The 26504-nt window shown below is 36.2% G+C and overlaps 1 protein-coding gene across 3 annotated transcripts in view; it reads left to right on the top strand.

The window, feature by feature from the left end:
• Positions 1-488: 488 nt before the first annotated feature.
• Positions 489-26504, top strand: part of LOC150102912 (uncharacterized) — a 536005-nt gene continuing 509989 nt past the window's right edge. For all 3 annotated transcript variants that reach the window (XM_090397626.1, XM_090397627.1, XM_090397628.1), the window contains exon 1: positions 489-924. The gene's annotated coding sequence lies outside the window, so the exon portion shown is untranslated. The remainder of the gene's footprint in view (positions 925-26504) is intronic.

The following is a 26504-nucleotide window of genomic DNA, read 5'->3' as shown; positions in this document are numbered from 1 at the left end:
CGCTCCACTTCACTACGAAGGCTCATTATTGGAAATATGAATATTTTCCATACATACTGTATTAATCACCATAACTGACGTACTCTAAGAAATTGGGTTTTTCTTTGTAAATAAACATCGCCCTTCTCTAGACAACGATACACACAGTTGTCGGCGAAAGTAGCATTGTCGTGTTATGGATATTTACACCTTCCCATATGTAGGTTGATTTACATATATATATATATATATATATATATATATATAATGCAGAACTTAAGATCTTGTTTCATTCCGAATACAAGCTGTTGCTAGGTTATAAAAACCACAAATGTACAAAAGAATGGTGGGATTAAAACCAATCTATTGCATTTTGTCTATAATTGTTTCCTGCAGATGACTACAAACTAACTTTAAAAAAAAAGTCAATAAACAACAACAAAAAATATTTCTTAAATTGTCACTAGAGGGTTGCTGATTTTAGAGTTGTAACAGTAGATTGTGGCATATTAAACGACACATGTCGTATATAATATTTTTCAAAATTTTGAAACGTTTTGTCTTTGACCTACCTAAGAGTACAAAATGTTTATTAACACGTGTGTTACGTTAGTGATGATAAAATTATATTGTGGTTATTTCAGGTGGAATCTTGGTTATTCCCTTGGGATTTTATCTACACAAGTAGAGACCTGAGGGATGCGACTGCTTAGCAGACAGTTATAGTTAATGCTTCTGCTTATTTTATCGAGAACAGCTGAGCCTGAGGGATCGTCATATTTCGTTGCAACACTGGTTCAGAATCTCCAGAACCTAGTTCTTTCAATATCTGCCCTCTGCTTTATAACAACATGGCTGCTAACTATTTACATTCGTTTTCCGATGTGAATTTGCTGGAGCTGCCGTTTACTGAAGTGCTGGCCAGCTGAATTTTCTGATTAGAAGGTGGGTTTGTCTGTTTGTTTTCTTATTTTTAAGAGGTGCATATTCTTAATATTTCATAGTATATACCCAGACTGGAATTTTAACCAATTCTTGACTAATATAGCAAAGTAAAATAAATGTGGATTTTGATTTTGACGTTCTTTTAATGATTGAACCGTTAGTTGTGCATAAATGCTGTTTTAAAATTCAGTTCAAAAAATTGTATATAAGTTAAACTTTAATAACTACACAAGTCGCGAGAAAATCTTGGGGCAGTTACCTGTATAGGCTAATCATAGGCATTTTTCTCGTTTGATGGTTAATTAGCCGATCTCATACAGTGGTAACAGGTTTTTTTTCCTACTCCCGCATAAGCAGTTAAACCGGCCGAAGAACACACATTTGCTAAGATATTTTCATTATTGCTATTGCTCTTTAGATCTTTGATAAAAGCGTGGACTAAAATTTTCGAATAAGATCTACGACTGATTTTTTTTTTTTAAACTTTGTTAACAATTATGAATTTATTTGAATACAAAATTTGTATATTAGGAATTTTTTCATCCCCTTAAATTGGATTAAGTTTGCTGTTAGCATATACTGTTAAACTAATATCACCTCAGAAGCATGGCACTACATGCAAACTTTGATTGGAAAAGACCAGTCTGAATCTGTGCTGAACCTTTATAAGAAATATATGGTAATCAAGTTATAAATTAAAGATAATAAGAAATTATATACTTGGTTTAATCCTTTATCCAAGTGTGATCAAACAAAGTTTGTGCCTGAAGTATTTTCAGGACTGGGGCAACTTGTGGTAAAAGTGGTATGACGTCACATTAGTTGCCTTAGTAAGTTAGCCAGTCTCAAGTGGGTGAGGGTAGTATTTCTCTCTTTTTTTTTTTTGTTAAACAAGTGAATGGATGAGAATCCACACAGTTTTGGAATGGAGTATGACATGGCTTTGTGATTTGTCCTGGTATATCATAGTAGTAGTGAATAGCAGCTACAGTGCCCTGTTAGCCAAAAAATTAACAAAACTATGTAGGTGTCATATGATTGATTGACATTAACTTAAGTGTTAATCATGTGTCAAGTTTTAAAACGGTATCAGTTTTCAAAATACAAACAACCACAACAGATGATACAAACATACAACATTAATAAAAACCATAGAATAAAATTAACAAAGTAAGCAACAATAATAAGAACATTATAATAATAATAAAACATACACACGCGCGTGAACAGATATCACCAATATTTCACCCACTTATAAAAGGAGTAAATGACAACTAATGCAACAAGTACTTCAATATGTATTTGGTGTTGAGACAGGTTAAATTGGCAGGAGGATTCAGAATGTAAACAAATAGCCAGAGTAAAAAAAAGGAAACCTCCAAGTGAAGAAACACCATCGAAATCAAGAGGAATCTCAACACAAATAATAACAGAAGATGACAAAAATGAACGCTGACAAGTGAAGCGCCATTAGTATTGTCATGAACATTAAGAATAGTAACCACACTTTGAATTGCAAGAAAAATACAAGAATTTACAGAATTTAGCATAACAGTCTGGGGTTATGCACATATCAAAAGGATAAAGATAAGATTTTTGAACTCTTATTTGCACATAATTTATTAGAAGTTATAAAATCAACTGACAGAACATTAAACATATCACAAAATGAGCATATTATTACCAAGAACCAGCAATATACACAGACATTTCTATCTTGTGGCACTTGAAATTTTGCCAGCCTAACTTGTAAAGTCATTCAGTGAAACCAACATACCACCCCTTCACAAACAAAACTACCCACCCAAACCTGTTTAAAATCAATATATCACCAAAAAACATGCATCCAACAGTACAAGAAATGCATTTCTAGAAACTGCTACTGCCAAGAACCACTTGCCACCAAAATTAACCGAGTGCCATTCCAAACATAAAAAACAAATACCTCCAGAAACCAGCCAATGCCATTGCTTCCAGTAACATAAATCATGTGATGTATATATATATATATATATATATAATCATGTAGTTTTGTTGATTTCTCAGTTATTAGATGCTAATAGCAGTGGCATATTAATAGCAGTGCCAGGTAATGTATCATGCTTGGATGTGGAACAGCAGCCTGTCATTGCTTATGTCTGCTTTTTTTTTTTTTTTGACATTAGTTTCTTTCCTCCAAAACTAATGTCCTAATGACAGGACTGTTAAAATATTAAATCGTCACTTGTATTTAACTACATGTTATTCTAAATAATGAAAATTTGATCTCCAATAATGATATTCAAACTTTCAGTATTTTCTATCAGAAAATATATGGATCCATTATCAAATCACTCTTATAATCATGCCCATCAAATCCTGAAAGAAGGTAGCCATGACAACCAAACATTGCAGAGGCTGGTTTTTTTTTTTTTGGCCATGCATTCTCCAATAGTCAGGATTTTGGTGCTCATGGTATCTATAGAATTAACTGCTATCATAGCCATTGATGTGTGTGTGTGTGTACATACTATTGAAAATCATAAAAAAAATAAAAATCTAACAAACAAAAACAATTGTAGCATAGAAATATTTGCACATCATTACAGAAATGTAATGCCTTATATTTTATTGATGGAGCAATAAGAGAATTGCTAGAGAATTGGAGATAAGATTTAAGATCTAGGAGTGATAGTCAACAAAAACACAATTTGAGGGACTACACAACATATTGCTGATAGCTGTACTTGTTTGAGGTTTTAATCAGGTCACACCTGGACTGTTATAAGCAAATGTCATCACCTTGAGATACTGGAGCTTCTGGGCCAGAGACAGAGAAATGTGGAAAAATATGGAGATCATCGTCCAGCAGTGGACAGATAAGAATTGATTTTGATGATGATCATCACTTTGTTTCGATGATGATCATCACTTTGTTTCTATGATGATGAGGAAACTGGACAGGATTCAAAGAAGAATAGTGTTAGGATAAGGGTAGCCAGTTTGCGGTGGGGCTTATATGCTGTGTGTAGATTGTACTGTTTTAGTATCTTGGCTATTTTTATACCCTACATCCGTGGCACATCCGAAAAAATAGCCAAGATACTAAAACAGTACAATCTACACACAGCATATAAGCCCCACTGCAAACTGGCTACCCTTATCCGTTCTACGAAAGATCAGCTCCCTCCTCTCTCTCTGCCTGGAGTTTACAAAGTACCCTGTTCCTGTAAGCTGGCATACTTTGGACAGACAGGCAGATCAGCATCCATCCGTCTAGAGGAACACAAGTCTTATATCTTCAAATACAACTATAGCCATTCAGGCTTGGCTGACCATGTTTTGGACACCACCCACAGGGTATCATGGAAGAAAACCACCATGCTCCACCACAGCAAATTCAAGAAAGAGAGACTTTTCTTAGAAGCAGTAGCAGCTCTCAAAAACCAACCAAATCTCAATAAATATGGTTGCATTAAGCTTCCGAAGATTTGGGAAACACTCATCACCAGAGTTCCCACCTTACATTCCAGGCCACCTACTACTGCCCTTAGAGGGCGCTCTACCTAGATAGGACTTTAGTGTCACCCACGTGGTTGGGCTTAGTATTGTTTGTTATTTGTGTATATGTTACATTAATTGTTTTTGTAATCCCCGTAGATGTCCTAGTGACTAGGACGAAATATAGGAAGTATTAAATTCTATTTTAATTCTTTTTGAGTGTTGTAAAAAATCCATTAAGCCTCCAACATGACGTATACACTGTACTTATAGTGTGTATGTATATTTCTAAAGTTGCAGCGCCCCCACGATTTCAAGCCACGAGCTGCCACTGGCCGCATATCAATGGCAATGTGCACAACATTCAGTTGAAACGCTGCTACTGCTTGCTCCACCCTCAGGCTGGCAATGCTGGGGTGTCATTTGTTGTAGACTACCCTCTCAATCTCTGACCACAATTTGATGTCCATTGGATTCAGATTGAGGCTTCCAGATGGCCAGTCAGATGGTGATATGTGGTTGGGCACATTCGCCTCCAACCGCTGTTGTGCGACTCTCGCCTTGTGTGCAGGCTGGGTCCTGTTGGAAAGTCCACTGCTTACTGCGAAACAAGGTGTTCAGGTGCCATACCACAGGTTCCAGCACGGTGTCGTTATAGACTTAGGCAGAGGTTTTGACCTCCTCCTCACAGAAATGTTTTTTGGAATATACCCTGATACGTCACCCCTACCAAACATCACTGATGTGGGGTAATGACCTCTTTGAATCCTGGGTGCTATGGCATATACTGTGCAACCATCTGGGACATATAACCAATCGCTTTGGCAGTTAAATGACTCTTTAATGGCGAAAATCTTCTCATCTGGAAAGAGGATATACTCTGTATCTGTTGTTCATGTACTGTCGGAGAAGTGCCTTTGATTTTATCTCCCACTGCAGCACAAGTTGTGGTGTTAGAAAGTGTCCAGTATAGCGACAGGCTCTCACAATCCCAGATTATCAGTTAGTACATGTGACATTGTTCTCTGTGAAATATTCATCTCTAGCGATATTACTTTCTGCGTTCTCATAGTATTACAACAGAGGCTTGCATTCATAGCCCTCACAAGCTGTTATATCCTAATGCAGCGTGGTCGAGCTGTTCTTTGGTGGGCAGATAAATTTTCTCTATTGTTATAACAGTTAATTGTCCAATACATAAACATCTTACTGATCCCGGTGTTTTTTTAGCATGTTGAAAATAACAGGTGGCTGCATTCCAACCTTGTGAAGTGCTATTACACCTACACGGTTCTAATAATCTCCCCACCTCATGTTAATCCGTATAGCTAGACAACTCTCTCTACTGATAAACACATGAATGTTGGCTGCGCACAGAACCACTATGGAACTGGGGTCGCACAATTCTCCGGGCAATGCGGGGGTGTGCTGAAGTTGCAATAGTATTTATGGCAAGACTTGGTACTATAGTCTGCAGTTTTCCCCTCTCATTTGAATTTCGTAACTAACATACTTATCTCTCCACTCATTTGGCATCTATCTGTAGCATGAAAGATAACCAATATTGATCCATTCCAGAGAAAATAGAGATATTTCTCACATATCCTAATCTCTTTTCTCTGAAAAATAATACTTATATTGATACTTTGGGTCTCCTTGCCTATGTCACTTACCTCAGACAAGTGAAATGGAAAGGGTGGGTTGGATAAACTTGTGTGTGATCATTCTTGACATTTCCAAGTTGACATAGAGTGTACTTTGCTTTGTAAATTAATGTGTTATTGTTTACCCTTGGTAACCAGATGACTAGTTTTCTTTCTGGTGATGATTTCTGCAGATTTCCCTACGAATGCCAGAGTATTTTGGAGCTTTTTTACTTTCCCTCTCTCTATCTGTTTCCTTCTATACATAAATACAAGCTGCAGAGGATGGAAACAGATAGTATATTGGTTAAATAGATCAGTGATTGGCTCTCTGAATGATAACAGCAAGTTGTGCATGATGGAGCAGTATCTAAAAAAAAGGAGGGTAACCAACATGCCCAAGAGTTCTGTTCTTGGGGCTCCTGCTCTTTAACTTATTCATTAATGATAACTCATGTGGATTGACTGGGGATCTTCAAGTGTTTGCCTATGATGCAAAGTTAGGTAGAATTATCAGGAGTGGTGCTGATGTTAATTCTCTACAGGAAGATTTGAAATAGACTTTTAGCTTGGACAAATAATTGGGGTTCCAGTTTTAATATTAATAAATGGAAGGTGTTAGACTTTGAGATACAGAGATATAAGGCTATGTACTGTATTGGCAGAGCTGTACTTCAGAAAGTGGATTCACTTGGTTTTCAGAAGGATGAAGAGATGTTGGAAAGGGTCCAAAGGCAACTGACTAAGGTAGTTTCTGACCTCTGGAAAGTCGAGTATGAGGAAAGATTGAGAAGATGTAATTTGCAGAGTTTGGTGGACAGGAGGAAGAGGGGAGATATGATAGAGACCTACAAGTTGGTAAGGGGTTGTTATAGGATCAGTGCTGGAGAAGTTCTACAGAGAATAGTGGGAGATCAAGGGAGAACCAGAGGTCCTCCCTGGAAACTGTACAAAGAGGGCGTGAGTAGGGGGGTGAGAGGCAGGTTTTTTCGTGCAGAGTTGTGAATGATTGGAATGCCTTGCCTGAGAGTGTAGTGTCTGCAAGGAGTTTGAGTGTGTTTAAGACACGGTATGATGATGTGTGTGTGATAAAAGGCCCTCCCAGATGAGTCTTTGACTCCATGAGGTCTTGGGGTAATAATAATAATAATAATTAGGGATATAAGTTAAGGGGATAAAAATCCCTTATTGTTTTTCAGCCAGTAAGCCAAACCGGTGTGGCACTACCAAGTGGTCACGTACGCTTGGATACGCTGACAGTTTGTCGGCATGAAACGTTACAGATCGTAGTTTTCGATCTTAGTTTCGCTTACTGGCTGAAAACAATAAGGGATTTTTATCCCCTAACTTATATCAACCTCGCCAGAAAAAAATAGCCGTTTGGCTTTTCATCTTAGTTATACTATGTTATAATATAATATAGTGACACACCTTTCGGGCAATCGTATAGCAAAAGTATGTAAGTTTTCTTCACTTAAACTCTGATATTCTAGGTCTAGCTACTCACTGATGAGACCTCAAAAAAGGTTGAAACTGGTCTTGGTAGTGACTTCTCCTCATCATGTAAAACAGTACTACATCTCTTAAGAGCTGTGTGTTTTACATTATGAGAAAATATCAAGAACAGTGAGGGAGCTTGCTCCACCTTTGCAACGAGTTGCCGTGGTGTGGCACTACCAAGTGGTCACTTACGCTTGGATACGCTGACAGTTCGTCGGCATGAAACGTTACAGATCGTAGTTTTCGATCTTAGTTTCGCTTACTGGCTGAAAAACAATAAGGGATTTTTATCCCCTTAACTTATATCAACCTCGCCAGAAAAAAATAGCCGTTTAGCTTTTCATCAATAATTAGGGATCTTGGAGTGATAGTAGACAGTGGACTGAAGTTCCCAGGCACATTGCATGTATTGCAAAGACTGCACGTCGTATTGCTGCTATGATGAAAAGTACATTGACATGAATGGATAAGGAGGTGGTGGTGCCTCTGTGTAAGCCATTGGTCAGTCCACATATGGATTATTGTACTCTGATTTGGTCACATAGTTTTCAATGTGATGTGGAAACAGAGAGTGTCCAAAGACGAATAAACTAAGTTGTAGAGACCTTCAAGCTAGTTTGTAATAAGTAAGAGGAAAAGTGATTATGGTGACTGATTGGTAGAAAGGTGATAGAGGCAAAAGAAATAGTTAAGTTGCTGAGTGATCATTTTGCAATTAAAAGTGTATTCAGGTGGAGATTTTGCAATTGCTAATGTGACAGAGATGCATATCAAAATTGAGGTAGATGAACAGGAGGTATTCAGCATATTGAAAAATGTAATGTGAATACAGCAATGGGTCTGGATGGTGTAGCTCATGTATTACGTTAATGCACAAGAATAGCCATTGCCTCTGATGAAGTTGTTCAATCTGAGCTCTGCAAAGATTCTAAAGAACTGGAAAGAGGTAAGATAATTCTATTATATAAAGGTGGCTCCAAGACAGAAGTAGCAAACTACAGACCAATTAATATACCTGAAGTGGTTGTTAAAGTATTGGAAAAGTTGGTTAAGGGTAAAATCCAACACTGGGTGGATAGGGATACAATACTCTAATATTAAGTGGGCAGCATGACTTTGTAAAGGGTAGGTCCTGTGTTTGTAATTTATTTGCAGTTTATAATAAAGTAACATTGGAATTGGATAAGGCATCATGGTTGCACCATGATGATGTTGGACAGAATACTACATGGAAAACTATTATAAAAGTTGGAGTAAATGGGAAAGTAGCAATGGATGGGGGAGTGGCTGACAGACACTAGAGAGTAGCATGTGGCATAATGGAATCTATTAGAATGAAGGTGACTAGAAAGATTTAAGACAGGGAGGATATTCAGTTGTTTGCTGATGATGCAAAACTGGGAAAAGCTATAGTTGATAAAAGTGATGTGGACATCCTGCAGGATATTTTAAATAAATTATTATTTAATTTATTGTGGGCAAAGGATAATGATTGTCAATTTCATGTTGCAAAATGTAAGATTATGTACTTCAGGTTGAAATATGTTACATGCGGTGTATCATATTGATAGTACCGGATCGCAGGAAATTGATGAGGCTAGAGACTTGGAGATAATGGTGGACAGAGTTGAAGTATTATTTCTCTTTATAAGGCAATGAATCGACCACATTTTGACTACTGTACACAGATGTGGTCACTTGGGTTTCTTGGGGATCAGGAGGTGGTAGAGAGGATTCAGAGACAAGTGACTAAGCTCGTGGCAGGTCTGTGGAATGCTCTCTATGAGGATAGGTTGAAGATATGTGTGGGTCACAAAATTTAATTGATAGGTGGAATAGAAAGGACATGATAGAAACTTTGGTTTTGTAAAATTGACATGAAATAAATTTTTCAATATATGACAAATAGTCAGAGAATTATGGTCATCCATGGAAGTTGTTTACGAGTGTGGCTAGCAAGAGTTTGTGGACTAGACTTTTATGTGGAGAGTGGTGAATGAGTGGAATGAATTGTCAGAATTAGTTGGGTGTCCTGTCAGTGAATGAGTTTTAGGAGAGGTATGATAGGTTTTGTGTGTATTAAAGTTAATGTGGGTCTCCAGATGATCAGTCTCCGGACTCTGTGGAAATTCCATATAATGATAATAAATTAATTAATAAAGGTACTACTCCTGATTGGAAATAAAACTTTTTTAATAAATTTATTGGCAACTGCTCATGATCAAACAAGTTGACAGTGAATAAGATTGTTTTAAAAGGGAAAACTGTGTAAATTATGTGAAGAAAATAACAGAATGCGTTTAGAATAAAATTCACTCGCCACTTGTCTGATAGCTCACCTGTGGCAAGTGGATTTCTGGAGCAGTGTACTGAACTCTGTTTATCCTCCCGTATCCAGAATCCTAATATTGCTGTAGTCACTTTGATCTTGGACCCTCTTGAGTTTTTTAATCATATTTTTATTTGGACAGTTGTGACTTATTAGAAAGGGTTACCACAGGCAATCATGCATGCTTTATCAGTAAATGAGTATTAGGGAGGAGAGGATAGGTATTGTGTGAATAACGATTAGCACATGACTCCTGCAATTAGTCTTCTGACTATGTGGATATTTCCATATGTTAGTAATAATAATTAGAAACCACGTGAACAAATTTTTATGCAGTCTGTATGCAGACCACTCTGTTGCTCAGTACTGAGTATGATTTAAATATACATCACTGTTTAAACATGTCTGAACATGTAAAAGATGCCGAAAAAAGAAGAGAGCATAAATCAGGCCTGGCATTCCACACAACCACTACTGGCCATCAAATACTCTGACATCAAACAAAACTGTCATATATTGATAATAACAGTTTCACAAGAAAATTTAAAGAAGCCTCACAAATGCTTAGGATCCCTACACAATGCAATAAAATCAAGGCTTAATTTTACATCAAGTATGGTCTGCTTTCATCAAAAATTTAACTGCCACGTACCTCCGATATAGCACATGTGATACCACAGATTGTGATAATAACAACTAGCAACATTCCAACATGCATACAGTAACAAATTTATCATTTGTATTCTGGTTTATCAATTATATTTAACAGTTGTGAAGTTATCAAAAACATCTAATATGTGTAATTAATGTTAATAGGCTTTTGTTGTGTAAAACCGATGATGTAAGTCGTACGACACACAAAACTTGTTGGGTTTTAATTGTTTATTTTTAATAAACTCCTTATTTATATTACAAATGTGGTATCAATACTGAAAACTTCTCAAAGATGCATCACTGTTATTTTACAGTGAATTTTCAGTGTTCTGAGCAGTTACAGCTGATGTTAATGCATTGGTTGTTGTTTCTTGTGATATAACTACTGTATGTTGAAAGTTTTTTTTCACTTGGTTCAAAATTGAATTAAAGATGCCAAGAAATTATATTCTTGTTTAAGCCTTTCTCCAAGTGTAAGCAAACAAAGTCTGCACGTGAAGTAGCAAAGGTTGGTTGATTGGTAGAGCCTCTGCTACTAATGGCCTTGCAAAAAAGTTAAACAAGTTTGAGCACAGTTAGTAGTTGGAAGGGGATCAATCATTCGATGCTGTTGGGACACTCTCCCTTGATGAGTCTTTGGACTCCCTGGAGGTGTCACATAATAATAATAATAATAATAATGACTAGGCTACTGGATTAAGCATATTTTCACTACTTGAGTAGGGGGGGAAATATGACTGCTGCATGACTTTGTTGTCTCATCTGAGTCTGAAACTGGTCTGGGTAGTGGATCTTCCCATAATGCATAGCATTATACACACTTTGAAAGGATGTGTGGTTTGCATTATGGGATACTAAAGCAATTAATGTGAAGTCATTAGTTTCTATATACAATTAGCCTACCTATGAAGATACATACAAGCTTCATGTACAAGCTTTGTTTGCTTTCTCTTGGATGAAGGATTAAACAAGAAAATAATTTCTTGGCATCTTTACTATAACCTGTATATTTAAGTTAGATTTTGCACTAGATGAGACTCAAAATTTCATGGGACCATCTTAGTAATTGTAATGAAAAAGAATCAATTTAGCTTATAATTTTTAATGGTGGACTAAAACACAGCTGAGGGATGGCATGCGTAGGACTGTTCATAAACCTGAAATTGTCTTCGTGTGCTTATTTTCGAATGCCAGGAGCATCAGAAATAAGGTAGACAAAATTGTTTCACTGATTGAGTTTATCCTTCCAAAAATTATTGGAATATGAAAAACATAGTTGGATGAGGATGATATCCCCAAGAGGAATAGAAATGGAGAAGTTTTTGTGAGAAGAGGTCTGACAATGATGATATGGGAATTATGTCTATACAAGGTGGAGATACAATATGATAATAGTGGGGATGATTTAGAGTCAGTGTGATGTAAGGTTGATGGCAAGAGATATTTAGTTTAATGTTGCCAGGAAACTTGGGTTAGTGAGAAAAGGAAGGCAGTTTATTAAATGTGATTTTACTATAAATTGGAATGAAGCAATAGAATCTGCAAATAAGGAAAATGAATTTCTTGAGGGATAGCTGTCTTAGGCAGTATGTAACAAGGGCTATACAAGGGTTGACAGCCTTCGAATTTGATCGTATTATCAGAGGATGTGATTGTGAAATGGGGTGTTACATTTCCATCCAGTTGATGAGTGATCATGAGGTAATCACCTGTGTAGTGGCCAGTCATGTGAAGACATCTGTGAGGAAAGAATATATGCAGAACTAAGGATGGTGATTATAAAAAGATAAAAAGCTTAGGAGATGTTTGGGAACTATTGTAGAGAATGGAGAGTAGAGTAGAAAGGAGATAAATGCTACTTGGGCACTGATTAACAGCTATTCAACAGCAATAATGTGCAAATGTGTTCTAGAGGTTAATGGGCTGAGTAAGGTGGGTGTAAAATGGATGAATGAAGTGATTAAGTATGCAGCCTAGAAGCAGACACTATGAGGTCAGCATTAGTTAACTACTTATTAACTACTGGTAATAATTAGTTGCATCAAGAGTACAAAGTGCAAACTAGGAAGGTGACACTGTTGGTAAGAATAGCAGAAGTGCATTATGAGCAGAAATTAGCCAGTTATGTCAAGAAAAATCCTAGAGAGGTCTTTTGGTATGTGCGAAGTAGAAGAAATAATCATTATGGTAAGAGATGCTGATGGATGAAAATGGTTGATTGGTAACTGCAGAGGAGAGAAAGAGGAAGGTATTTAGTGAACATTTCATTGGGGTGCTTCATTCTCATAAGTATTGAGTGAAGCTTGAGCATAGAGGGAATGGGAGAGGATCGACTAATAGTGAGTGAGCAAGATGTATATGTGGAATTCAGTAAGCTTGATATCTATAGGCACATCATGTCTTCAGGGATTGTTCCAGGAATTTAATAGTATCATTGACATACCTGTTTAGCAAGACTCTTGCAATAGGCATAAGGTCCAAAAAGGGGGAAACAGGACAAAATTGTTCCACTTCATAAAGGAAGTGATAAGATTGATGCTTTGAAGTATAGGCCAATTATAGTGTGGTGTTGTGGTTAAGGTGTTGACAAGGTTTCTGAGATAATATACCGCATTTGGACTAATTGCTGGGGGTCCATTTCAAAAACATTAATCAACAATTATCAATACCTGTACAATATCTGTCATATTATGATAGCGCTACATGAAAAGTTATATCATTACTAGCTTCCAATCAACAATTTTCTTGCAAAGTAATCAGTTATCTGTCAAGACTCCAATATTATCAAATCTGAAATTTCTGTCTTCTAAAGCAATGGTCTCCAAAGTGGTATGCATACCCCAGGGGGTATGCGAGTTGATACGTGGGGGTACGTCAAAAAAGTTTTATATTGATAGGAAAAAAAATTAAGTAATTAATTAAAGATAAAGAATATTACTTTCTTTCATCAATTAAACATATATCTAACATAGACAAAGACGTTATAAAGATCCTGTAAACTTAAATTTACGAGTAGCGCACATTGGGCGACTTTGCACACATAATCGTCCGTGGCAAAGCTGTCGTATTTTTTAAAACTAGGGAGTAAATCTCTTACTTCTTATCATTGCCATTGTTTGTAGAGCCTGCTAGTGTTCACAAGCCCAACTAGAGAAGGAAAATTGCTTAGTTATCCTGCTATCTACAGATGACACTACAGTTGTATTAATTATTTGGCTATTAGTAGTAAGTTTAACGATTTTTTAGTATATATTGTTTCTGTGCAATTCATGCCTTTTTGTGCTTGCTTTTACATTTACACTAGAAATAGTGAATTAATATTATCAAAATTGCTTACATTTTTTTAAAAGTGTTTGATATTATCAATAGTAAATGAATTATATTTAAATTTTACAAATGAATCCTCACAAAATGGATAAATAGTTAAAAAAAATTTCCTCCAAAGAAATCGCTTATTGAAGATAATTATGATAGTACTTCTACATCAGACGAACAACAAGGAAAAGATAGGATTGATTCTTCTATTCAAACAAGTTCGTTATCAGTCAAATTAAATGATAAAAACATTAATCTGAAACTCAACAAAACCTTGCCCAAGAAAGTTCAAAATTATCAAGAAGACTACTTGAAATGGTGATTTACATCAACGATAGTCAACAATGAACCACGTCCTACATGTGTATTGTGTCATGAGACGCTATGTAATGGAAGTATGAAACCATCATTATTAGTAAGACACTTAAAAACTAAACATCCTGAACATGAACACAAATCTTTACAATTCTTTGAATGATGTTTGAAGATGTAATTCTCAATCCAACAACTTAAAAAAATTCACTAAAATTAACGATAAATATTTGGAGGTATCTCTTAAGGTTGCATTCTTAATTGCAAAAGACCAAAAGCCACACACCATTGGGGAAACACTTGTACTCCCAACCACCATAAAAATGGTAGAAATAATCCATGGAAAGAATATGCAGATAAACTAAAATGTATTCCCTTATCAGCAAATACTATTGGTAGACGTATAGAAATCATTGCAGATAATTTAAAGAAGCACCGTATCTCAGTATCAGAAGCCATCAAACCAGATTTTCAAGAAATTATGAAAGAAATGCAAGGCCATTATTCACATTAAATATTGTAATAAATATGTTTGTAAGCTGTTAATAATAAAAATAATGTGTAAAAATATCTAGCATTTTTTAATTATTATATGATGATACGAGGCATATTTCCTCCTTATAATACTTATTACAATAGATTTTTGCTCAATCAGTTGGGGGTACGCGCTATTTATTTTTTCTGTTTTGGGGGTACGCGATCAAAAAAGTTTGGAGACCACTGTTCTAAGGCACTTTTTACTGTATCAATCCACTTACATCTTTGTCTTTCTCTGGATCTTTTTTCCTGTCAGCCTGGCAAAGCACACTTGCTTTGCTAATCTTTCCTCTCCCATCCTGCTTATGTGACTGTACCACTTCAGATTAGCTCTGCTAACACATTTCTGAATGCTAACAATGTCAAGTTCTTTCCTAATATTCTCATTTTTAATATGCTATTTTCATTGATTCCATCTGTTCGTTCTCGGGACTCTCATATCTGTGGTCTCCAGTCTTTGGTCAATTGTTTATTTCTAACTCAGCTCAGATCAGTAATTTAAAATTGGACATGGACATTGGCATAGCTAATTTAGTGTTTTGACTCATTTCTCTTTTATTTCCATATACATTTATTCAGTTGACTTCCTACCATACCAGCTTTGCTAATTCTGTTGTCTATTTCCATATTTAATTTGCTATCTTCACTAAAAATTGTGCTTAAGTAGCTGAAATATTTTACTTATTCTATAGGTTCTCCATTCAAGATGCAGTTGATATTTTCAATGTTTCTGCCTATTTTCATTATCTTTGTCTTTTTATTGTGATTTTTCATACTAAATTTATTACAGAAGTCATTCAATTTGGTCAGGGAATCTTGCAGACTTGTACTGGAATTATTTAGAAGTATAACATCTTCTGCATAAAGTAAAGAGCTGAGATTAACATCTCCAATTTTAACATCCGGTTTAATACCACTTTCCTTCGATATGCGATCAATATGGGATGAATAACAGAGGGGGATAATGAGTGTTGATTTTTTCCAACCAAAAAACAATGGAGTAAAAAATAACTAACACTGGGTTTATGTTTTAATAATTATCATGACCTATAAACCAGTGTTAGTTATTTTTTATTACAGAGGGGGATAATGTAGAGGTAATGGACAAAAAAATCGAAACAGTGACACATTTCAATTAATATGGTGTTGGTCTGCCTTGGGCATCTAATACAGGCTGTATTCTTTGAGGGAGAGACTCTTTCAATGCTTGGAACTCAACAGGAGGTATTTTACACCATTCAATTGGAGGTAGGAAACGTCACCTGAGGGCTCACTCCAAGATGTCCCATAAATGTTCTGTAGAGTTTAAGTGTGGCGATTGTCATGGCCATGGCAGTCAGGACACCTCACCATAATGTTCCACTAATCACTAGGTGACCACATTTTCCCAATGAATGAGAGCATTATCCTGTTGAAATGTGGCTGGCTGCATAGGAGAAAAGTGTGTCACATGGGATGAAGATGATCACTTATGATTGAAAGGTAACGTGCAGCATCCATCTTTCCTTCTAATACAGCAAGCGGACCCGAACCATGCCATGAGAATACGTCCCAGACCTGTACAGAACCACTAAAACCTTTAACAGTTGGAAACAAGCACTCTGGCTGGCAAGCTTCCTTTGGCTGACTCCATACACGTATTTGTCCATTTGCAACAAAAAAATGTCAATGTGGATTCATCAGACCATGTCATATCCATCCTTGCCTGTGATCTTTACACCATTGGATCTTTGCTTGTGTAAGGCAACCAGACTGTGATATCCAACTGTGTAGTTCGTGGTGCAGCTACAGATAATGTGATCTGATAGTCAATGTTTCCATTTTTTTGTCCATTACCTGTACATCCTTGTCTCACACCTGATTTAACTTCAAACCACCTTCCTGTACCATCTTCATTCTAACTGCTGATTTATAACTTAAATGAAGACTTAAGTATTGCTTGATTTAATGTCCCATTGACACCATATAACTGTAGCATTTTTAGCCATTTCTCAAGTATACTTGCATAACCAACATGAATTTTTTAAAAGATCGTGTTTTACCAATTTACTTATGTACCATTATCATGTACATTGGACAGTTATGTACATTGGATAAGAGTGATGCACATAATGATACACTTAGAATTTCTGAAGGCCTTTGATAGTGCCACATGACAAGTTTGTAACTAAATTGGAATAGATAGGCATAAGATACTATCATGGTAGTGAGTTTTATCATTATCTGAGACCTCCAGGGAATCAAGAATTCATCGAGAGAGGCTATAAATTATCCATTTATAGCCTCTGTCAGATCAGTGCAAGGCCGCAGCTGATCTGACAGATACATGCAAATTATTTATATAAATATTTTTACACATATCCAGTGTATAGCTTGGAGGTCATGAGTAGCTGTGCATTCAATTACAATATTACAAGTGATATTCCATACTGTTTATGCAGTCAGTTTTGTTTTAACACATGTTATGTAAGGATTTGTGATATTTCACAGTAAATTGTATCTGAGAGATACTGGGACCTCCGATGTCAGTATAGTATTGGTTTATTTTTTTTATTTTTTTATTTACCGTTGAAAATGGCTGGAAAAATATATCGACAGGATAATCCATCAGATGTTGAAGAGATTCACTGAATGTTACTAGAGTCCGAAAGTGATATTTCATAGTAAATTGTATCTGAGAGATACCACAACCTCCAATGTCAATATAGTATTGGTTTAGTTTTTTTTTCTTCTTTGTTTCTTTGTTCAATAATTTCTAGATTGTAACTGAAAATAAATAAACTATCATGTATTATATTTGCAGTGTTTTTTTTTTCTAAGTTGTATCGCATTTTAGCACATAATAGTAATGAATGTATCTCTCAGATACATTCGCTCTACTCTGCAATTTTTTTGACCACGACCTCTGCAGAGTTAAAGGAAAATTAATTCACTCACTGCTCTGTGACAGAAAACCTAGCTCTTACTCCTTTCTTGATTGTGAACAAACTTGACTTCCATGGATGTCCCTGTGTTCTTTCCCCAGCTTCCATATAATGAAAAATTCATCAAACGATATCCTATAATGCTAATTCAGAAGTTTGTAGACCTCTATCATATCATCCCTTTTTCTCCTGTTAACCAGAGTCTATAATTCACATACAACTTGTCCTCATAATCAAAATTCCATTATCTGGATATAATCTTTATAACTCTTCTTTGCACCCTTTCCACAGCTTCTTTATCTCCTTGGAACCTGGGGGACTAAACTGTTCATAATAATCCAGGTGCAGTCTTATCAAGGCCTTATAAACAGGCAAAATGATTTCCTTATCGTTACATGTCATGGTTCGCTTCAACATCGCAATTATCCTCTGAGTTATGTTTGCAACTATGTGACCTTTGAACTTCAAATTCATATCCACCGTTATGCCAAGGTCCCTAGCCTCATCAGTTTCTTGTTGCATAACCCTACTAATATAATATGTTGTTGGAAATGTTATACGACAAGGTGCATAACTTTATGCTTACTCACATTAAACTGATAGCCATTTTTGTTTGCCCAAATTTGCAACCTATTCAAATTATCTTGTAAGTGCTGGATATCAGTAGCATTCCTGATTGTTCTGCCTATCTTCGCATCATCGGCAAACAATTGCACATCTGTTAGATTTTTTCCTAATGTCATTAATGTAGAGATTGAACAACAATGGCTCAATGAATGAACCCTGAGGTTCATCACTGGTCACCTTAAATCTGGCAGATTCACACCCACTGTATACCACTTTTTGATATCTGTCTGTCAACCATCCACTGATCCAAGTCAAGAGTTTATATTTCAATCTCATATTCTCCAGTTTATCCAACAGCCTTTCGTGTAGTATCCTATCAAATACCTTAGCAAAATCCAACGTTATCATAGTGTATCCATTCCTTTTATCCAACGTAACATTGTTATAAAATATGAGCAAATTGCTAAAACATGACCTTCCTTTAGTAAACCCATGCTGCTCCTTGCAGAGTATAACTTGTTTGTCTTTCTATTGGTTAAGTTGGTTAAGCAATTTGCAGTCATATAGTTAGCAGAGTAACACTAAAAGATGGAAGTCGCTAGTGTTACAGAGGTGAGTTTTGGGACCATTATTTTTAAACGTTTGTATAATGATATTAAGTCAGGTTTAATTGGAGACGCATCTGTTTGCAGATTATGTAAAGTTTAGGAATGGGAACAACAAGAAATCAACCAGATATTGTAACCTTGAGGTTATTTTAGAACCTTACACTTTGCAACAGTGAACTGGTAGCTCCACTCACTTTCTCACTCCAGTTCATTGTTGCTATTGCTTCACTGCAAAGTGTCAGGTTCATTTGATAAGCATGAATGGTATGCAGAGTATAAAAATAGTGGGAATTTTTGAAAGAGATGAGAGTGGTGACATTGCTCAGTTGTGAAATCATCTCATTGGTTATGGTAGGATGAGGAGGGCTTGCCCATTTCTGTTGGGTGTGCTGTTGTGTGGTTTATTATTATTATTATTTGACACCTCCAGGGAGTCCAAAGACTCATCGAGGGAGGGCACCTGCTCTACAACTGTCTCCACAACTCAATCCACCAACTGACCACAATGCCATCTACTGCGGAACACCACTAGTATTTCCAAAGACAATCGCAAACATCCATGCCCACAGCTGGATTCGAACCCGTAGCCTTTTGGCTGGAGAGCGGATACGCTAACCACTCGGGCAGCCACAGCTCCCCCCCCCCCCCCCACACACACACAAAATTCACATAAATTTAACCACATGATTGCATTTTTATTGATGTATGAAAGTTTTAAGAGTGCATCAAAGTTCATCTTAATTGGTTATCTTTAGTTAAGGATAACTTTGAATACTTTAATTTATCAATTAATTGTAACCAAATCTGAGTAGAGTGGGGCCAGTGTGCTTGTTTTAAGATATATTAGAAAACAATAATGAGGAACAATGCTATATTTGGTTGGTGTATTTGAATTACTAAAAGGTGTCAATATAATAGTAAATTTGGAAGAGGAGGATAAGGCTTACCTCCTACTACAATCCTACAATCTGCAGAAGCTCTTGCAGAAAACGACACATTCAGTAGGTCATCCACACTGTTTTCCATTGTAAATATGGGCAAAAAAGTTATAAATTATTTATTGAAAATTATATATTAAAAACTTATCTGTATCAGTCATAAACGTTGTCACTTCACACAAAATAGATGAAACTCAGAAAACAAAAACAGCAACTCGTGACAAATGACAATGCTCAGTTGGATTTGTTGATACAATAAACAATCATAGTCACTGATTTCTGGGTGCTATTGTCTGAGCGCACACCCTGCCTCTCCTTTTTGGTGGTTTAAAACCAATGGAACACTAAGAATTTGACCCGCTGCACCATCTGTATTACGTCTGTTCAAAGGGCTCCAATTTGTCTATATTTGTGACTGCACACTCTGGCTATTAACGTGAATGTTGTACAATGTTTATGTTTTGAAGGTGTCCTCTTCATGAAGCATTAGTGTATTGTGTTTAATTTTAGGAATCACATGCCAGGAAACAATTAGGGGAGTTTTTAATAGGAATAAATGCAAAAATATAATATTGGTGATATTTTGCTATTCCACGGGTATGTACCACACACCTAGAATATATGCCCCTGGAATATTTATATTCCTTCTACAGTGTTTACATTTTTTTTTTTTTTTTTTTTTTTTTTCACTTATGATTTATGATGCTACTTATTCATTTAACTCCTCACCCTGGGAATACAGCCTGATACTGCTTCCTTCAAATGACCCTATTTCCCATGCACTATTGACATTCTTTCCTTGTATCTTCTTATGCTATAGAACGTTCCAAGCTACTTCCTAAGTTTGTCATAATTTCTAGCTATGTTGTTCTGTACATATTCCTTCTTAACTAAGAACTGCATATGTTTAGCAACCTTCCAAGACAGTGACTTCATAGTCACTTTTTTCTTCTTATGATGTTACCAGATTACACATTCTCAAACCCAAAGTTTCTGTCATCACATGCTGTTTCAGGTAATTATCCCTTAGTAAATGTATAAATTCCATTTCCATCTAAACATGTACCCTTTCCTCCTTACCTAGTTGAAGCCCCTCATAATAATTTCTTTGCCTATGCTGATATTCTGTTGCATGGCATCTACATCTTGCTGTGTACCTTGTAGCAGCAGAAACCAACAATATATTTTGTCCTCTTTTTCCTTCTGTCTTCCACCAAATATCCTCAAATGAAACATCTCTTTCAGTTCTAAGATCCACCTTAACTTCTTTTGCTTGTTGCAGTCCTTCATTTATCATTAGTGATATCCCATCCTTATTTCTTCTCTCTCTCTCTCTCCCATGAAAATACAATTTTTCGTATATTCTATCCCTTTATCTTCTGTCACCCAAGTCTCACTGATGCCAAAACTTCTCTCCTTTATTTCTGATGCTTCTGACATTTGTATATATTCGCATTGGCACCCCTTTGGATCCACAGTTATTCTTACATGATGTAATTTTAATTTTCATCCCATTCAGATTTGGAATAAAACTACACTTGCTTTTGCGTGATCATGCCTTTAATCATACTCATTTGTCCTGATGGGAAAAGGGGGGGGGACTTGACTTGACCATCCCTTACAGTGACCAGTTCAAAACTTGTTTCACTAGTTTTGCACTTTCCATTTCTCAATGAACATTATTTTCCCAAAACAAGTCAAATGCAATCCATCAAGTGGACATCTATGAAGCTGCACACCATTCTTCCTGTACAGGCTTCTCTGTTCATTCCTGTCATATCATTACAGCAGATTCACAATATTTACTTTCTCACTTTTCTTTTTTGCTTCCAGCATCACTTTCATATCTTTTCTCATTTCATTTTTCTCATCTTTCATATCATTTGTGTCTACCTAAACAATCAACTCTTTTATTTAACTTTTCTGCATACTAAAAACTTCACAGCATCACTGATACCTTGATCCTTGCATCTGAGAAACATGCTTTCATTCAGCACACCTATTATCAAGAATCTCTCCATACTATAAACCCCCTCCCCCCACCTTATTGCCAGTTTCTCATGTTTTCATACTTTTCCCACTCATTCTTCCTATCATTCTCTTGCACACAGTAGTTGCTTCTCAAATTGTTTGATCTCATCTTTCGTCCTGTGTGAAGGAGTCCATTATGCATACTGTTTTGCTCTAGAATAAAACTGAAGGTGATTATTATAAAAAAAATTTCTTACTGAGTGTTCCAGAGGATTTATGCAAGTAAAGGCTAAAGAAAATAAAGATGGTGCATACACAATCTTCAGAAGAACAAGTCTATGAACAAAATAAAGGCTGCCTTGACCAGATTCTTACCATAGGACAAATATACGAGGAACCGCTATCAAATTCCTGGTATGTACCTCAAGAGGGGGTACAGTTGTGTAGTACTAATCTCCTATCAATAACTTTCCTCTGAATCAATCTGTCAGCACTGATGTACCTTATGTTTCTGTCACTTGTAATGTAGATAAACAAGTCTAAGTGTGTTATACCAGTTATTGACTTGTGTGTCTTTTATGGTTGATGAGCAAAACACATTGGTGCTCTGCTTTCCTATTGCACTTTTAATAAACAATGTTCTGTTGTAGGAACACTTCTGACTGCATCAGTCTATCTAGATCTTTGCCTTCCTTTGGGTCTTTTTCTTGTCATTGTTGCATCAAACACCCGTTTGTCTAACCCTTCCTCTCCTATTCTGTTTGTGTCCATGCCACCTGCCTTAGATTAGCCCTGCTTACATATTCTCGAATGCTGATAATGCCAAGTTTTTTCCTGATGGCTTCATTTTTTTATATGATTTTGCCATGAGTATCATATGTTCACTCCACTAGTTTTCCTCAGAACAACTCATATTTGTGGTCTCTTTGATTAGCTATTTTACTTTGGTATCTGGCTCTCATATCCATAAGTTAAAATTGGTTTGAACACTCACGTATATTGCTAGTTTAACGTCTTGGCTAATTTCTCTCTTACTCCATATACATTTCTTCAGTTGGCTCCCCACCAAAATGCAAACCCACCAGAAGAACGTGCTGTATACAGAAATTGGAGAGTCTAGGAATTAGGATTAACCACCCAGCCAGAAGAACGTGCAGTATACAGAGATGGGAGAGTATAGGAATTAGGATTAACCACCCTATTCCATCAGATGTGGTTTCGAAAGGCTGAAGTATGGTGTAGGTCTACACATAAGCATAAAATAGGAAGGGAATAAGGGCTCCCCCACCATATCAACTTTTTTTTTTTTTTGTGTGTGTATCCTGATCCTGAGAGGTTGTAAATTAGGTGCCACCTATGTTAAAATAAAAGAGACTGAAAACAAGTATTAATTAGATCTTAAAATGATTGTCTCCCAGATTTTTGGTAAATTTATACAGCCATATTTCTTGAGGTTTGGAGTATATTTTAAAGCTGCTGTTGATTCCATAAACAAAAGCATTTTTTTCTTCCATTTGATCCTGTGTGAACAGGTATCCAAGACATGGTCTGCTAGACCCGACTTATCATAATGATAGTGCGAGATGTATTTTTTATGTTCACCAAGGCAGATGTCAACAGTTCTTCCTGTCTGGTCCATAGTAAGCCAGGTCACAAGAACAGGGCACTTCATAAACTCCTGGATGTGATAAAGAAGAGAGAGTTGTTAGGTGAATGGATGGGAGTTGCAATTTGACATATTTTTAAATATGGTGCATAGCTGATATTTATTAAGCCCTCTAGATATCTTTTCAGATGTGCCTTGAATGTATGGGATTCTAACAGTTTTGTTGCAGTCTTGTGTGATAGGCAATGGAGATAATTTCTGGAGAGCATTTAGTATTTTTTCTATTCAATGGGGATTATAGTCATTGGCTAAGAAAGTGTAATGCAAGTGAGTTTAGTGGTAAGAGCATTGTCATTTGAACAGATAGCTCTAGCTCTGTGAATTAGTGTTTTTCTGATATCATACTGTTGAGCTAGATGATGTGACTGTGCAAATATCTCATTGTGTATATGTGCGTTTTCTATAAACAGAAAAAGATAAGGAACCATTTGGAAGCCATATGATTAGTGTATCCAGGAAGGGCAGACAATGATCACCTCCCTAAAATCTATTGTGAAGTGGATTTTAGGGTGTTGGCTATTTAAATGCACTAAAAATGTATCTAGTGTGTGTCTGGACTATGTGGCCAAATAGCAAGCATATTATCAACATAGTGTAGCCAAACCACTGGTTTGAGAATGGTCTAGTCCCACTGTTATACCAAATTGTTTTGTGTACTGTAACAAACTGTTCTTGTTCTCTGAAGATGCTGGATATAATGCTAGCAAAATATCAGCCAATAAGTTAATAAATATTAATTATTTTCTTATCATTTTGTGTTGTAATCAATACTATGAAAATAAATTGACATATACAACCAACACATAAGCCCTTCCACGCATTTATAAACACATTATTTTAGATGTTTTTTCAACAAAATAAGGCTTCGTTATGACAACCTATATTGCTGTGCTCAAATTTAGTTGCATGGTAGGGAAGAAAGCTGGTTACCAAATTGAAGAAATATGCTGGTCCTATGAGGATAGAATGAAGATTCATGAATACAAAAATTTGGTAGATATGCAAAAATAGGAAATAGAAATATCCAAGTTACTAAGAGGATTTTTATGGGATAGATGCAGAAGAATTTTTCAATACATGACAAAGAGAAAACAAGGGCTTACTTCTGAAAGTTGAACCGGCATGTGGTTAGCAGGGATGTGGCAACTGATTTTTTGAATTTTATTTTTTTTCATTGAAGTTTATTTTGAACATTGTCAATAAATGAGTTTAAGAAGGAGTCTGATAACTATTGTAAATAATGGTTAATGTGGGCCTTTTGTGCACACGGACCATTATTGGAACAGTACAAGTCATTAAAACACCCTAGAGATGCCTGTACTTGGTTGGTAAAGACTGCAAAAATGCAATATGAGCAGTAATAGTTATCATCACCAGTAGATCGCTATGGAATCAACTCATTGTTGGTGGTCCTACAGTTTGTCATACACACAACTCATCATACTGTGCCTTAAATGCATTCACTGTCTCTGTAATCACCATGGCGGCTTGTGGCTTGAAATTGTGGGGGAGGGGGTGCTGCAACTTTTGAAATATACATACACACTGTAAGTAAGTGTATACTTGTTTGGATAAAATATCAAAATTATGGTAAAAATTAAAAAAAAAAAATTAAACATGAAAAAATATTGTTTAATATTGATAAAATTATACAGTTTGGTCTTCTTCTTCTTCTTCCTAACATGAAATTTAGGCCAAATGGCCTGTTCCAGTCTCATGCCATCTCTTTCTAGGTCTTCCGATTCTTCTTTTTCCACTTATTTTGTATCTGTATAATATTTTTGGTAGTCTGCTGTTGTCCATTCGATTTAAATGTTCTAGCCATTTGTGTTTATACTGTCTTATGTAGTAATTGATTGGTTTTGTTTTCAGGGATTGTAAGATTTCTTCATTTGTTTTGTGGTCCCACTTGGTATATCCAGCTGTTTTTCTGAGAAACTTCATTTCTGCTGTTTTTGAATTTGTTTTTCATCTTTCCTTTTTGTGGTCCATGTTTTGCTTCCATATAGTAGAGTTGGTTTTGACAAGACATTATACAGGGTGTTCGGGATAAATTTGACAGTTTCGTAAGGAAAAAGAAAATCTTCTTTGTATCTATTAAATTTAATGAATTGACAAAAAAACATTACAGGCAGAGTTAATTACAATACTATCAACAAGATTTACTCAAAATAACCACCATTAGCATCGATCACAGCTTCAATTCTGCTTCGGAACCTCGAACAAGCTGATGCTACAGTCTCCCTGGGAAGGGCCGCAAAAACTGTTTTAATTTTATCCATTAACTGGGCTTTTGTATTACTGGAAGTGCGATTGGTGTCTTTTTCAACTGCGCCCCATACAAAATAATCCATGGGGTTAAGGTCTGGGGAGTTTGGAGGCCAAACATTTGGACTGGTGAAGTCGTAGAAATTTTCAGACAACCATTTTTGACTTTTCCCAGAGGTGTGGCAAGGGGCCGAATCCTGCTGCCATACATACGGCCTACCATTGGCTACCCTTGTTATCCAGGGCTTGACTACAGTTAGCAACTCCACGAACAAAGCCCGAATTCCAATGCCAGGGTTCTTCAACACCTGTTCCTGCAGATTTGCGAGGAATTCTGCTGTACGAACGCAATCAGATCGTCTGCTAGGGATCTTTCTTCTTGCTACATCCTCGTAGTCACCATTGCAAGTCTCTAGTTCATGCCTGATTGTTTTTACTGTATTCAGGGAGCATTGGGCAGCAGTCGTAATATCCTTATTTTGATGGCGGGCACGAATCATCATGATACAAGTTATTCTCTTCCATGATTCAGGTGGGTTCCAGCTATCCATCCTTTCTGACATCTTGTATATGAATGAAGAAGGGTCCAAACTTTTAAATGAAGAGAAGTGTGTTAATACATGTAACTTACGGAAAAATATAATTAATTATAAATATGTCAAATTTATCCCGAACACCCTGTATAGTCTGATTCTAGTGTGTTTTTGTACTAGGGATGGCTTAAATATTTTAGTGTCTATGTCTTTTTCTTCTTCGTATGATAGATCACATCCCAAGTATCTGAAAGTGTTTACTTGTTCTAGTATTTTATTATCTATCACTATTTTACTTCTTATTGGATTTTCTACTTTGAATGCCTTTATTTTTG

Source organism: Typopeltis vanoorti, chromosome 9 (assembly GCF_054136105.1).
Source record: "Typopeltis vanoorti isolate ZY-2024b chromosome 9, IOZ_Tvanoo_1.0, whole genome shotgun sequence".
Lineage (NCBI taxonomy): Eukaryota > Metazoa > Arthropoda > Arachnida > Uropygi > Thelyphonidae > Typopeltis > Typopeltis vanoorti.
The sequence above is the reverse complement of the archived record's forward strand: the minus strand, read 5'-3'. Positions and strand labels throughout refer to the sequence as shown.